The following is a 16,369-nucleotide window of genomic DNA, read 5'->3' on the forward strand; positions in this document are numbered from 1 at the left end:
AAAGGAATGAGCACATGAACTCTGAAAAAGATCAAGGTTTAGATTAAGAGGAAGAGGTAGATATATTGATGCTTTTCAGCTCATCATGTGACAATAGATTCCAAAATGAAGACTCACTGCAAACTGCAAAAACAAAATGTGCTCGACTTACACAAGATTTGTATCTAGGAGGAATTGAAAATAGAAGTTGTATATACATTTTTTAAACTGACAGCAGTGCAGAAGTATAGCTGTTGAAATGAAATAAAACTGTAAGGGCTATAAATACTCAGCAGGTCATGTTCTTCTTTACAAAAGCTCACTCCAAATAATGGAACAAACTAACTTGTCAAAAAATACAAAATAAGTTGCTAATAAATTTTAAAGATCCAATTATTTATATCCTGGAGCATTGAAAGAACTGGCTTTTGAGTTCCGATTGTTCTGATTATCACTTTCCATTGTTCTGTAGATTCTGGAATTGTTCCTGTGGATTGCAGATGACAAATGTAACCCCACTATTCAGGAGGAAAGAGAGAAAACAGGGAACTATCAACCTCCTGGCATAACAGCCATGAGGAGGAAAATGCAGGAATCTGTAACGAAGAATGCAATAACAAAACATCTCAAGAACAGGATTGAGCACAGGTGGCAAACAGAGGCTTATTCAAGTCCTATTGATGGGGAAGTCTGGGCAATCATTCATATGAACAGCCTCTCTGGAGGTAGCTTTGTTACAGTACATACCTGGAGGAACAATTATGGTCAGGACCAGCAAGTATTAAAGTGTCAAGTTCAGGATTCTCATGACAACCTGTACTGCAGAATTTAACTGGGTGTCAATACATTTGTTAGCAGGAGCAAGAACCCACTGAGGATTTAACACCTGCTATTTGGAGGGTCAATGCCAATCCACAGCACTTTCTTTGGAGGTTTTCACACCCAGTTCGTTAAACCCTTGCTCTTTGCAGTAGATTTTTGAAGATGGTTATGAGAAATTCAAGTACACTAGAGTGCCATAACCAGGAAGGATTGAAGAAGACATCTATAATTTCTCCCTGCAGAAAGTGATGTTGGGATGGACTCTGCTTTACGATTGGTGGTGGTGGGGGGGGGGGGGGGAAAGGAAGAAATTAAATCTGAGAATTAGAGAGACTTGGTTGGAACCTTCATGCAGATATCCACTGCCATTTCTAACAAATCCAGAGTCTACAAGCTTTCTTTGTCCTTTCCAGCCTCTGACAAACACAAGGTGTACAGCCATTAGGACAAGCACTTTTTCTCAGAACAGTTACAGGCATAAATGGCTGATGAAGAAAAAGGAGAAACTAACACAAATGCAAAACACAAGATAACTAAGAAATGGCCACACAGCACAGAGCAGCCAGTCACATGACAAAAGACAGAAGAACTTTTGCAAATACCATGCTTTCCAGCAGCGCCACATCAAACACAAAGGTTGATGAATGTGATACCAATTTTGAGGATGTTTTGGAAGTAATGTTCAAGGTGAAAGACCAAGCGAGATGTATAATAACTGGTGGTGAGTCAACAACACTATAGCAGAGGTGAAGACTATCCACTGCAGCTTCCCTTCTATCTGGATAGAGCCTTCACAAATGGGTTAATTGTTTAGAATTAACCTCATCAGCCAGCTTCTGATTCACCATGTTATGTGGAAATTCAAAACAGGAAAATCAAAAACTCATGATATCATAACATCATGAACTGCCTAATGCAACACAACAGAAACCCAGCAACTCAAGCTGCAGGAAGAGTTGGGACTCCCTATAGACTAATTCAATAAGTGTATTTATTGGACAGTTCTTTCCTGTTATATTTAACTTTCTGTATTACATAATGCAATCTGAAAAAATATTACTATTAAAATTATCATACAGTATTTAAATAAAAGTATAGATCAAAACCAAGGGGGAACAAAGGACAAGGTTCGGGCTACAGAAATGGGCATTGTGTACTCTAGAAGTGGATGTTGAAAACAATCAATATGCATTATTTATAAGATCTAGGAAATAGTAAAACCTGATCCCAATTCAAGCATGTGATAAAAGGACAGACAACAAGGTCAGCTTTTAACAGTCAAATTACAAGTCCAATAGGGAATCAATTTATGAATTGTAACAAAGGGGGGGAAGGGCAAAAGAGAAATTTCTTCAAGGGAGTAGGGGTATGGAATGTTCTGCTTTGCCACCCAGTCATTCAGACAAAGAATAATCTCCTCAATGGATAGAAGCCTATCACAGCATAAACACACAACATCAAGATAGAGAACTGGGCCATGAAAAGATTCGGTTCACTCTAGCAGAGTGTCAGTACAGGCACTTTAACTTTAAGTTGTCCACCTACTCAGTCTGAACCACAAATTTTTTTTTTTAAACATTGGATATCAAGACAAAATGAAGTTTTGAAGAAAAATATAAAATGAAGTTTTGAAGAAAAATATAAAATGTTTACTGGAGCCCCCAACCCTGGGTCAAATTTTTGCGATTTAATTGTGAGGCCAGCAAACACACTGATGGCAAGTAGAAAGAAAAATATGGAATCCACAAAGTTAGCAATAATCAGAGCAGCAGGTACAAGTAACAATTCTAGGACAGGACACAATTAAGTTCATAGTTTAATCATCAGTCTCAAGTCAAGTCACTTTTTATTGTCATTTCGACCATAACTGCTGGTACAGTACGCAGTAAAAACGGGACAATGTTTTTCAGGACCATGGTGCTACATGAAACAGTACAAAAACTACACTGAACTACATGAAAACAGTCTGTGTCATATGAGCAGCTGTTAGTTGACTTGATGGAATATATTATGTTAATTTGCACTTAAAATTTATATTCTGGTATTCCTCAAAGAGTCTAGACTACTTTAACTCAGAAAAGATCATGTACTGTCAAGGTTTTGCAGAGGCACTAATTCTATTAAAACTACATTTTAAAAAAGTGAAAATGTTTCAACAAAATAAATGAACTGGGGATAAATCTATTAACTTCATCTTCAGTCTCTTAATCATCTTACAAAGAGATGGTTCAAGTTAGTATATTTAGTTCCTCCATTAACGAAGATTTTCTGTAGATCTGATAGTATGATATAACAATTCACGTGCGGCGGAATATTGAACCTCAAGCTTCTGTTCTGCAAATATCTATTCACAACCCTCACTTTTAGAAGTGATCACATGGACTACAGACACAATCATGAAGCCCTCCATTGGAAAAACAAGAAAATAATAAGCAGCAGAAAAGAGAAAAGAAATAAATTATGGTAGTTGGAGCAATGGGCTGAATGGCATGGGAGACAAACAGTAGTCCCAAAATGCCCTACTCAGTTTACTCTCTGGTGGATCCATTTTTTGATGTTTAAATCATGTATAACATGAACAGTATACCATATCAACAAAGCAGCTTCAAACATTGTAACTGATTAAATGAAGATCTATCCTTCGATTATCATGGTTATTCTTTATTAAAGTATGACTGATCTACTCTCAAAGTCCTTACATTCCTTCAAAAAAAAGTGCTGATACTGCTTTTGTTTCTATAATATTTTATTGAATTAGAGGAGAAATATGATCAAAAGTGTACAGTACTGGATACAATCACTGTTCTTTTCCTTTTGGCATCGGGTTTAATTTCATTACAGCGTGGCATTATATGGACAATATTATTTTTGCCAGTTTCCACCCACTTCTGTACAAACTAATGGAATGAACATGCTATGCAAAAACTGCTCATAATTCAACTATAATTGGTTCTCAAGGACAATCTCATTCAACATTTCACCCCATTTCAAATTACAGTTATAGTTGACTCAATGCTAATGTTGCATAACTTATTTTAATGACCAGAAAAACATGCCCAATTATAGAGCACGGATGCAGAGACACTGGCTATTGGTCGCACTAAACCCTTTCTGCTGACTTTCTTTTCACATTTAACCAATATTTTCTAACCCCAGCCTTTAGCTCATTCTCTATGCAATATTACTCTTTTACAGATAACTATTATTCCTTTTCAAAGTATACTTTGTGTTGAGAACTTCATCCTCCAGCTGTACTTGGTAAAGATACTTTATCCAAACCTTTTCTACAGTAACAATCATAGACAGAAGCATTAGCAACTTCTGAGCAGCAAGAATCTCCTTAGGCAAGCTATCTGGGGATACATTTCAAACACAAGGAAATCTACAGATGCTGGAAATCCAAAGCGACAATCAAAATGCAGGAAGAACTCAGCATTTTGTTCCTGTTGCTGAGGTTGCATTTAATGAGTACAAAAGCAGTTTTGCATGAAGTTAACATTAAAACTGGACTAGCTATCAATAAGAGGAAGGACAAAGCTTATCTTCTGCTTACTTCTAGATTATTTTACTGTAATGCCATGCCAAAAGTTCAGGTTTACATTGCACTTATACATCAACCATTTACTGTGAAACACAGATTACATCAATGCCATATTTGTACACATTTGGTCTGGGATCCATATCATTAAGCAGCTAATAGATCCTCAATTTAATATGGCTCTCAGCTGCAACACCACTGATTCGGGATCTAACCTCTGGTTTATCCGAGTGGACTTTGTACATTCCTCTAGAAATTCATTGGTTTGTGCACCACATCCCAAAGACCTGCTGGCATTTTAATTGGGTTCTCTATATATTATACCAATGCAAAAGAATCAAAGTGAAGAGAAGGCATGAAGAAGATTTGTTGAGAAGCATGTCGCAGAAGGCAAGTTGCACATTTAAATATAAATAATCGAGAAATAGAATTTATAGCATTTGTCTGTTGGGAGCAAGCATCAACTTATGAGTCAAATGGCCCCCAATGCATTATATTTAAGTTCAATTCCCCAAGGAAGAAAATACACACACAATTCCACTGTCTTTTCAAAAAGTGAATCAGTTTCAAGAGATTTTATGATCTTGGATCTTGAGATTCAATCCAAAACTCTGATCAACCTCATGGAATGCCTGGGGTCAGTGCATTAATTCAGTGTGTTTGCATTCGGTTCTGAAAGCAGGTGACTGTACACAATCACCCATAGGCTTTGGAATTCTAGACAAAGCAACACAATTACAATATTGAAACGTTGTCACACTGTGCAGAGAACTTCATAATTCTGGGAAGCAAAAATATACCTAATAAATAAGACATGCAAGAATACAGAGGCACACCCTTCTTGTATATGCCTCTCATAATGCTGGCCTTTCATGAGACCTGTAATGTGGCAAATCATAACACATACAGGTTTAAAATAGAATCTACATGAAAACTCTAAAGTGTCCAGTGACTTTTGCATGATATCACAACAAGACATCTGCAGAACAAATAACAAAACATTGTGCATTTCTATTTGATCATTTTAAAACAAAATGAAAATGGCAAAATATAAAAACATAAAACAGATTGGAGAAACTTGGAGCACAGTACACAATTTTTTTTAAAGTAACCACATTTAAGCAAATCCAAAAAAAATTATAATTAAATATGGTTTACAACACTGGTGATTGATGGAATTGGCAGACAAACAGTTCCCAAATGAAGTAATTCTTATTATAAAATTGGGAGGTAGAGGTACACTTCTAACTTTGCAAATAGTCACTCACATTTGGACCACCTTGTTCAATGTAATCTTAATAAATTGAAGGTCCCAGGTGAGTTGAAGTCCTTTATCCTATTGGTATTCTTTGAATTTCTTTGACAATATCATACTTATTCTACGCAGTATCGATAGTATCATACTTTTAACTTAAGAAGAAGTCAATGGTAGATATATAAAAATCTTTCAAAATATTTAAAATATGAAACTCTCTGGGAAGTATTATTTTCTAAAACAATTACAATATTATAGATGCAGATACTGACAATCCTAATGAGAGGTCTCAGCCCAAAATGTCCGCTGTTCATTTCCCACCATAAATGCTGCTTGACCTGCTGAGTTCCAGCATCTGCATAATTTTACGTAAATGAAATAAATTATCAACATTAATATTAAAAAGTTGAAGTGCCCATCTACCAAACTCAACCCAGAGTTGGACACAAAAAATTTACTGCAAAATATCGCACTTAAATCACTAATATGGAAGAAAGCCATGATTAAGATCTTAACACCAATCAGTTGTACAGGTGTCCCCCACTTTACGAACGTTCGCTTTACACCGCTTCGCTTTTACAAAAGACCTACATGAGCAACCTGTTTTCGCATTACAAAGAGGATTTAAGCTTTTAAGAAAATTTTTCCCATATAAATTAATGGTTCTTTGCTTTACACTATGTCAGCTTAAGAAAGGTTTCATAGGAACGTTCTACCATTGTAAAGGGAGGGGGGAACACCTGTAATTAAAGACTTCTATGGAACACAAATGGGAAATAGAAAATGTTCAAAAAAAAATCACTTTAAAGAAAACTTACAAGAAAGTTTGTTCCATAGGTTAGAAGGAACAATGGGGGGAAATTAGCTTAATTTTTCCATCAAACAAGATGATTGAAACATTTGTGCATTACTACAGATGGCTTTTACGGGCAGAAACTATAACCCAACTAACCTAACAAAAACAACCTCTCTAGGGCTCTGCAAACCAAGAGAAGAAAACTTAGACATTTCCTCACAAATTCTGACGAAGGGACTCAGACCTACTGGTGCTCTCTGACCTGATCAGTATTGCCAGTATTTTATTTCAGATTTCCACCACAGGCATTCTTTTTGATTTTCATTTCATACGTGTCCCACTGAAAATGTATATATACCTGTCTCTTCTTACAAGCAAAGTAGAGTTTCTCATTTAGGCATTTACTGTCAAGGTTGCTATCATTTCAAGGGAAGTTGGCTTATTAAATGAAAGCCAGAAAAGTATGGGGAAAAAAGAATTACAGTGGATCTTCATAGTTGAGTTCATATCAACACAATTGTGTGAACCTAAACGATTCAGTCTTGTCTAAAATATCAACCTATATAGTAAGCAATAACTCAAGCCATTTTTACATTCTGCCCTCATCCTTCATGCTACAGTGCCTACATGAATAACATTATTATTATAACCTCAGTGGTTGGCATTCCTTTTAAACCAAACTTTGGGTATGCAATAAAATTATTTACTTTATTGGACAAAACATCACTACCACAAATCTCTGCAAAATCTCAAAGAATCTCTGCCCTTTCACTGGATTTACCCCATTTTTGTTCTAGCTTTTCATCAGTTCAAACTCTTAGGTTTATAAACGTTAGGACTGTTAAGTCTCACCTTGACCTAACGTAGTTAACTTTACCCTTTGGATATTTTTATACATGACCTATATTACAAATTTACAAGCTGTTTAAACTATAGATGCAAATGAAAAGAGGGAATAGCTATTCAATTGTGTTTTCTTAGCCCATGTTAAATAAGTAATAACAACTTGACCACTGTCACTCAGAGTCTAACAGAAACTCAGCTGCAATCATACATAACAGTCCTGACAGGAACAATTGAAGCAAAAACGTTCAAAAGAGTCAAGATGATATTTCTCCTTCAGATTCTATGAATTACAGACTTTACAGGTTTAAAAATAAATAATTTTTTGAATGCCCTGAAATAGGGGATAAAATTTACAACCACGTCAATACCAAAATCAATAGCACCACAAACCACAACTCCACACAGCAAAGTGTTAACCAGTCAGGAAAATTGTGCTGCATTCCAAACAAGATGTGCATCAGCCTTGCTCCATACTCTCTTCGTATATTTCTGAGTTTATTTCTGGAAAATTTAGTTGGGAAACTACTATTGGCCAATCCTAAACTGCATTAGACCTTGGGAAATCAATGAATTGCAGACCTGATACAATATACTTAGATTGATACATATTGATCATCATATCTTTTACCTACAATTCCAATTTTCTATCATCTTTGACAAGGTGATGCCCAGCAAACTGAATAAATATACATAAATAACATGTATATTATGTATATAACATGTATAATAACTTGTGGTTTAAACATAAGTAATCAAGATTGAACTGAGGAAGTAAATTCTGTATCAGCAACTAAACTGCTTTTTATAATTGCAAATACAACATATACAACTAACTGTGGAAACCAGAGGAGAAAAAGTAAATACAAGCTACTCCAAGAAAGCCTTTTCACCAACATGACTGTTGTTGACAAAGAATAGAATTGAAGGGAAATTACATTCATCCAATATTTAATTACCAGTCATTTCTCCACAACAGTGAGTTTACAATGAACTGTAAAAATACTTGAAAGCAGGTATACTCATTAACATAAAATCGTATTCTCCAAAGTTGACCATACTTCACTTTTGAAGTCTTCACCTTAAATAAGTAGCTTACAAACCAAAACAAATTAACAGACTTCTACAATTTTCCTAACACTTTAGATTCCTAACAAATTAAGGATAAACAAAGACTTCCCTCCACCAGTGACTTGGTTATGACTTCCTATTTCTTTTGTTTAAAACCACAATATTTCAAAAAGTTATGTAAACATCAATACTTCAAAACTTGGTATGCAAATCTTTAGGTAACTGGATTGTTACAACAACACAAATCCATCCTGTTAAATCACTAATGAAGTCCATTTCATCATTTTCAATTAAATCCCCTCTCCCAGGCACTAATCTATCGTTTATTCTTTTGTATTTACTGCATACATCTGGCTGTCAAATTTCAGTTAAATACAACCAGTAAAATTGATGATTTCCATGCAACATGTCCTTCCAAAGTCTTTTCCCCCAGTTTCCCACCATAATTTGTAATTGAAGATCCCAAATTTTAAAAAGGTTACTTTCAATAAATCTCTAGAGTCAAATTTAAAAGTTTTAAAGGTGCAGAACAATGATGTTGTGCAAATTTTGAGCTACAGAAATCAACTCCCACTACACCATTGCTACATATTGTGAAAAGATGAACAGATCTATACCTCAAGAAATGTATGGCATCTTTTAAACAAAGTTCAAGGTGCTTCCCAAAGCATGTACTAAACACTTGGTTATTGTGGAAAGTAAGATATTGCATTGAGTTTTCAAGTAGTTTCCTATACCACTGAAATTTTAATTTGCAAAATCCATTTAGTACCATTCTCCTTTTGAAGTTACTGGACCAGGAGCAAAGTTTGGTACAAGTTGGTTATGGTTGTTTAATTGCTCAACTTCATATAAATGATAGCACAAAAGTAATTCACCTAGAGGACCACCATAAGTTTCAGAATTCCTTTGCCTATCAGCTAATGAAAAGCATGAAGGTTATCAAATTAACATTACTCAAAGGGGGGAAAAAAGGAAACAATTTCAATTGAATAAATTGCTTTAATGTCAGCCATTGATATTGATATAAACAAATTTACACTTGCAATTCTGCATGTTATGATAATTCAGCTAACAGCATTTCCAGCCAATTTTGAGCAAAATGACCTGCCACAACGCACACCTAAAAAATCTAGGATACTAATCTTGTAGAATCCATGAAATACAAAAATTAGTTAATACTAATCTTGAGAATTTGAAGGCAATAGTCTCAATAGATACAGTATTACTCTTACAAATCATGATTGATCAGTGATAACGAACTGTTTTTATAGATAAGTATAACCTGATTAGTGATGATCTAAATTATAGCATTGGAGAGTGAGGGGAAACACAAGTCACTCTCACTTGTTCAGTTCTTATCAAAAGCCTGTTTCTAACACCTTTTTTCCCCATCAAGGCATATACTGGATGCCATGATTCCTTGTTGATATCACAAGTATTGCCAGAACCATATTTTAAATGTAACATATTAGCCATAGACCACTACAAGTTCTGGAAATTTGGTTCTAAATGCAACAGATTTAAAACTGCACAAGCTCATTCAAAAAGAATTTCAAATATACTTCAAAACAATTGTGTCATCTTTCAAGACCCCCTTTAAATTTTAATTCCAACATATTCATTTTCTAAGGTTAAAGGAAAAAAGTTACAAGATCTTTCAATTAAAAATGAATTGGGGAAATGCAAAATACAAATAAGATATCCTTTGTTTTTAAAACTTCAAAGCAGATTTTAAATTTATGAAATTATGATAAAGTATTTGAAACTATTCAGCAAATCTTGAATAAGTTTGAAGTCTCCAATTAAAGGTAAAGAAAATTTACTTGTCCAAATGATCTTACAGAAATTGTTGCTTGATATACATTTGCAAAATTAATTTCATTCTGCAATTTATTTAGATTGTTTTCAAGAACTTCAGTTTCTACATTTATCACCAATAGCAAACAGAAACTATTTAAAAAGAAAACTAGAAAATTGAAAGAGTTAAATTTAACTTCAAAATTTACAAAAAAAGTTACAAATAGGGCACCACATTATCTCAATAAAACTGGTTCTCCTACACATTGTTTGACAATGAACAAATTACTAACCTTACAAGTGAACATTTCCCCATTAGCTTTCTCAGAATTTTGCAAGTGTTTCCTTGAATCTTTTAGACTAACAAAATGGCTAAAAGATTACAAAATCCGGTACAAATATTCTAAAGAAACAAGTATCCTTATCCTTCCCTCCATTTCATGTTACAAATGGAAAAAGTGACAATAAGAACTTCAGAAAAAATGCACAACACACCTCTGTTTCTATAGTTATTTTATGTAACAGGATAGCAATTCACAGATAACTTTTTAATTGTGTACACCTTTTTCATTACTGCAAAACTATTTTAAGTCTAAACATTTATTTATTTACCAATTTTAGGTCACCTTCAATTGATTAATTTTCCTATCAACACAATTTAGATTTCTTACTTCAATGTTAGAATGAGCAAAGTATCAAAAGTGATAGGCAAATGTCAAATGTTAGAATTAATCAGAAGAACAAAATTTAAATAGAATGCTTTATGGAATGTATTTCTATTCACAATAATTTAAAACAAAATGTCATGTATTTGATTGAGCTTATTCCCCAAGATAGCATTCAACAAATTTCCACTTTGTTTGACCAGGAACAGCATAACATTTGTAAATGTTTTAACAAATATTTAACACCAAAAGTTTGAATTTTATCATTAATACTCAAATGCAAGATTTTAACAAATTTGAAGTCAAAAATATCACATTAAAATCTGATTGTTCCATAGATTTGTTATACATTTCACTCAAATTACTTCAATGCAATCTTGACAATATTTTGAAGGATACCCAATTCCACAATCTATTTCTTTACAATTTGCACCAAAGCATTGATCAAATTTTCATTTTAAAACTACTTTGAAATATACAACTGGCATGCAATTCAACAATTATTCCAAACACTTGAGAAATTCGATGCTTCAAACAAATTACTTTGCTATCGAAATCTCAACAATTTTGTTAAATTAAATATAAGCAAAAGAACATCTTTCAAATGTTTTCCCCAATACATAAACCTGTCAAAAATATTTCTAATTATCTACACTTTGTAATATTTAACAGAGAAAAAGGATAGAACATTCTGAAACAGATCAAATCCAACATTTCAGACACAAAGTCAGAAGGATTAATTAATGCTGGAACAAATTTAAGCTTCCTAGGTATTCCGATATTGCAATTTTACAAATGCACTACAGCAACAGAACGAAGAGCATCATTTAAATGATTAAATGTCCAAAATAACCATCATTAAAAGACCAAACAAACCAAATCATATTTTCTATCTAATTTGATTTTACTGAATCTCTACAGTTTAAACATTATATTGTGATATGTTTAGTTATTTTATAACTATCAAGTTTCAAAGAAGCTGCTTTTATGTCCATTATTTTAAGCAACACTTCGATAAATCTCAATTTTTTACGAAGAATGACAATTCAGATATTTAAAAGCGAGTAACACTCAAAAAGATCAAGGTCTGTTTACTTCTGAGGTTCATATATTTAATATTACCATCTCTACTTGATTCCAATATTAACATACAGTATTTCTTGCTCATGAATTACATAAATAACATCAAATGCTCCTTACTCAAAGAATAAACATATGATACAAACATTCTGAACTAGTTTGTCAGCAACATGAAATAGTAACCACATAACTCCTCTTGTAACAGAACAGACATTTAATCACTATTTTGTTTACTATAACCTCCATATAATAGACTGCCAGGTAAACATGTTTTACTCCTTTTAGAGATGTCCCATCTTTGGTTACAAACAAATCATGGAAATCTCACACTTCACATTTATGTGAGCAATAAATTTCTGATAGTGTTGGTCATATGCAAATTCAGAAATAAACATACTACCACAGAATCTGAACTGTGAGGTTAATACTTTAAATATAGCTTAGCAAATGCAAATCTACTTGTCCTATTTCAAAGTTAACATGTTGAAATTATAGTACTGAACTAAAGTTGCACACTATTAGAAATTTATTAATTGTTCATCTATAGTTAAATATTATTTACTATATTAATAGATTCCTTTAATCTTTATAACTTAATGCCAGCACAACACAATTCCCAATGAGGTTGATCAGTATTTGTGATATACATAGAACTTTTCAACTTTTTAAAGAGACAGAACTGTTATCTTTAAATATTCATTTCTCACAGTTCCCCCAAACAAATCAACGAGCTCACGTGTTGCTGCACATACTGGGGTAAAGACAAAAGTTTTTTTTTCATAAAACACTGGGCAATATTTGTATCTCTTAAGTGTAATGGTCGATGAAACTCAACGAGGCGCTGGCGCCAAACAACCCGGGAGTAAACAAGTGCAATAGTTAGACGTTCTAAAACAAAACGATATTTTTGTGAACGACGAGTTATCTCCATGTATTTTGTCACAGCCCAGCAGCGTGACCACCTCCCAACTCCTGACTCACAGCAACAAAACCATGATACGAGCCACCACAAAAATACCGTGAACCAACTTCATAGCGTGCAACTTTTATAAGGGAAGAGGGAATAAATACCAAAATACTTCTGGGAAACTGTCCGATTCCGAACTATTTACCCACTTCTCGGCACCGTCTCCCAAACGAAATTCACAAGTTTAGAGGCTTCCAATTCATGATCTCAAGAAAATTCACTCTTTGAAACACGCTCCCCCTCAAAAACAACTCAGAAGGCATTTCAACTGCGCGGCGAGAGCATCAGGAGGGACACTATTGCAAACACGAAACTCACTCCCTGAAAACTTTTTTTGATCGCGTAATTTTTTTAAAAAAAAATCACCCAAGAAATGAAGAACTGGCAAAGAGGAAGAAATGAATTCTTGCAAATTTTGAAAGCTTACTACAGTCCAGATTTTTTAATGTCTTAAAGTGGGTTGAAGGGGAGGGCAATTTAATTGGCAACCCCGCGGGGGGAGAAAGGGCTGTGTGTATAATATAATAAACGCGAGCTCCCTCTCCTCTCTCCCCTACACACACACACATACACACACACACACACACACAAACTCCCAGCAAAACTTCCCAGCACTTCACTAGTCAATTTCATCCCGACAACTCGCACCATTCGTTCCTGCACTTAGCACAAACTCACCGCCGTTGACTCGGCATTTCTTTCCGGTAAGTTTTTGCACGCGAGCTGCACTTTCCAAATTTTGGAAATTATTTTTCTCTATTTTTCACGGCCTAAAAAAAATTCTTTCCCCAGCTTCTTTTCAGAAGCCATTGTGCGGAGAATGCTGGGAGTGACGTCAGGGGGTTTCGCAACATTGGAGGCTGCTGCTGCTGCTGGCGTCCAGGAGATAGGAGGTGGACTACTGCAACCCCATCCATCCATCCATCCATCCATCGGTCCGGCCGCGCACACCAGCTGCTCGCTGCCAGCGTGCACGGGTCCCTTTAAATGGCACGATGCTGCCTCGCCCTGTCCTTCCTTCCCCCTCTTGTGTGTGTGTGTGCAGAGAGAGAAGGATGTGGGGTAGTGGGGTGGGGTGTGATGTTGGGAGAGCAAAGTACAATCTCAATTAACTGACCACCCCGCACCGTGCCAACCGGGCGCATGGATTTGTGAATGCAAGTTGCTCAGTCCTGCCTCTCTCTTGGTTGGATCCGGACCGATGGCCGGTGAAGGTTGCAGTCATCTGCAACTGCTCCATCAGATGGACATCTCTCCACGCTCATTCTTTAAGGCAAGCATATCAACTGGAATGATAGGTGGATGTTACCTTCATTAATAAGAACGAACAGTTCAGGTAAGACCTGGATTATCATTGCCGCTGAGTAGATAGAAGATGTTTCATTACAAAGCAATGGTCAATAGTGCTGAATTATCCTCATTGGAGGAAATTGTTTTTCATCTCTAATGAAATCTGATAGAAGCCTATTTCTTCCAAACGAAAACTGCAGGTGCTGGAAGCACACAAGTCGAAGAGCATATGTGAGACAGTAAACAAATCAATGTTTTAGCTTGGGAACTAACCTGAAATGTTTACTGTCTTCTCTGTTCACAGCTGCTGCCTGACCTGCTGAGTACTCCAGATTTCACTATGCTTATTGTGTTTCCCTCCCCTCCCCCTTGGCATTAGTTGATGGTACTTGAAAAACTTGGGTAGGTGAAGACTTAGCGTGAACAAGCAGTGAAGTACTGAGTTATTGCTGGTCTTTTACATTGTATAATAATGCAATAACAATAAATGATTCATATTTGTTTAAATTAAGGCAGATTTTGTTCTCTTGTTAAATTGTTAAATGGCATCTGGCAGTTCAAGGCACTGAAATCAACTAACCATTTTTGAAAGTGGTACAATTAAAAGCATTTCCTATATAATTTAAATTTGCTGTATGTTTGAAATGTAATATAGAAAATAATAAGAGAATGTGATAGTCATACTCCATTGATTCCACAGTCATATCGTTGCTGATTTTTGCCTAATAATAAAGAAAATAATTGTTAAAACTATGTGGGTCATTGAAATTAAATGTATGAGTCTATTGAAAACTGACCAAAGAACTACTGAACAGAAATTTAGAGATTCAGTCTCTCTTGCACGTGACTATCTTGTCTTCAGAGCTGTGGTTTACAAATTTGTATTCAGACATTCTTCTCTACACGCAGCTTGTCAATAGATAAATGTTGTAGATGATGCCTTTGTTGTTTTCTACTATATTGTGTTCCAGATGCTTTTATTCAGTGTTTCTCTTAATTTAGAAATAGATGCTGAGGGTCAGATACTGGAGAGCAAACTGTAACACAGAGCTCACCAATATTTTCATTTGAGAAGACTCAAATGAAATGGCACAAAGATAGTAACAAAAAAATTTTAACAAACAAATTTTTGTTAGCATATTCCATTTTAGGCAACAAGCAAAATTTTTTAATGATTTAAATAATGTGTAAAGAAAACAGAAGTATTATACAACATTATTATTTGTTATTGTTCCAAGATCCTTAATAAACTTAGTTGCTTGAGTTGAATTTGTTCATCTAAGAAGCAGTCAGCAGTATGAATGTAAAACACGTTGAACTGAGGAAAATCAAATACTAAACTTACTGAATTATGACTGTGGGAATATACTAGACTTTGCAATCAAGAATTGAAACAAGCTGATTAAAATTACATTCATTTTTAAAAAGACTTTTTTAATACTGATGATGTTGTTCAAAAATGTTTGTTCAAACAAATTGAAATGTGTATCTCCCAGTAAATTTAATTAATTCGGTAGAATAATCTTTAATCTTAAATATAACAACGTAATCAATGTGAGATACCAGTTTCCTGCAACAGAAGCAAAGAAGTTAGGACTAAATGCCAAACACAGCATCCCAAAACTACAACAAAATTAATCTATGGTATAAGATCTTACAAGAAAATTCAGAGTATCAAATATTCAGCAATGAATATCATAGTTAATTAATAGAAATGCAGTGTATTTTCAAATACCAGAAGACATTCAGAGTATGGTTTAAAAATCCAGAGTATACAAGTATAGTATCAAATATTAATAACAGAATTTAAATATGTATTTTTGTTGTGTAATATGCAATTTGGTCAACTATATTCCTGCATGGGGAGAAAGATCTTCCCACACACACAGAATTGTTACAAAACACTTCCAATACATTGAAGGAATTAGAATGTTTTACTGAATAGCAACAGAAAGAAAGATCAGATAATGTATCAGAATATAAAACCAAATACATTTCAAATTTTAAAGAGATGTACTTAATACTCAGCATTGTTTAGCCCACAGTACCAAACTTTTACAACCTAATTAGGACAATGCCTGAGACACTGATATCTTAAACAGAATTTATATTTTTGAAATACACTCAAAAAATTATCCAAATATCCTAAATAGAACCAAATTTAAATGACATCTTCAAAATTCTAGGAACAGAAACGAAAAAGTGGATCAGATGTTATAAAAGGAAATCAGAGGATGGCTCCAAACACACGATCGAAATGGAA

The 16,369-nt window shown here is 34.5% G+C and overlaps 1 protein-coding gene across 9 annotated transcripts in view; it reads right to left on the reverse strand.

Moving 5' to 3' along the window:
* The window catches only part of plagl2 (pleiomorphic adenoma gene-like 2), a 131,860-nt gene extending 118,215 nt beyond the window's left edge, over nucleotides 1–13,645 (reverse strand). For all 9 annotated transcript variants that reach the window (XM_073061874.1, XM_073061868.1, XM_073061875.1 and 6 more), the window contains exon 1: nucleotides 13,495–13,645. The gene's annotated coding sequence lies outside the window, so the exon portion shown is untranslated. The remainder of the gene's footprint in view (nucleotides 1–13,494) is intronic.
* Nucleotides 13,646–16,369: the final 2,724 nt, after the last annotated feature.

Source organism: Hemitrygon akajei, chromosome 11, assembly GCF_048418815.1.
Source record: "Hemitrygon akajei chromosome 11, sHemAka1.3, whole genome shotgun sequence".
Lineage (NCBI taxonomy): Eukaryota > Metazoa > Chordata > Chondrichthyes > Myliobatiformes > Dasyatidae > Hemitrygon > Hemitrygon akajei.